The sequence below is a fragment of the Arachis duranensis genome, unplaced genomic scaffold (genome assembly GCF_000817695.3).
Source record: "Arachis duranensis cultivar V14167 unplaced genomic scaffold, aradu.V14167.gnm2.J7QH unplaced_Scaffold_76094, whole genome shotgun sequence".
Classification (NCBI taxonomy): domain Eukaryota; kingdom Viridiplantae; phylum Streptophyta; class Magnoliopsida; order Fabales; family Fabaceae; genus Arachis; species Arachis duranensis.
In genome coordinates, this window is record NW_026265089.1 from 13,001 (window position 1) to 13,650 (window position 650).

Here is a 650-nt window from a genome sequence, read left to right on the forward strand (position 1 = left end):
ATTGATTGGTTTGAAAACTATACTTCACAACGAGACTCCATTGGATAAATTCTAAACCGTCAAAAGTTCTTTCATCAAAATGGCACCGTTGCCGGGGAGTTGCAATGGTGTTATATTATTGGTTATTGTATATATTGTGAATAGCTTTGTTTTTGGTTTGTTTGTTGATTTTTTCTAGTTGTAGGATTTAGTTTTCTTCATTTCTTGTTAGCTTTTGTTTTTATTTTCTCTTTCACTATGAATTCTCATTTTAGCTATGAGTGTGATTACAACTATATTGTAGGAAATGGGAACTTCAATGAAGATGTGCATCAAGGATGGGATAACCAAAGGTGGGAGAAGCCATATGCATATGATCAATCCTCATGGCAACAACCTCCACCAATGCACTATGAAGAAGAGCCATTCTATGATGCATATCAATCCAATGCCTATGGTGAATCCCTTTGTGACTTTCAAGAACCACCGCCATATGCCTATGAGCCATATCCTCAATATAGCCATCAACCATACTCACAAGCCACCTTTCACCAACCATCTTCATATGACCCTACTCCATATCCACCATACCAAGCTCCTTTTGAACCATATGAGCCACACATAGAGCCACCACCATTCTAGCATCAACATTTTCAAGAGCCACCCCCTCT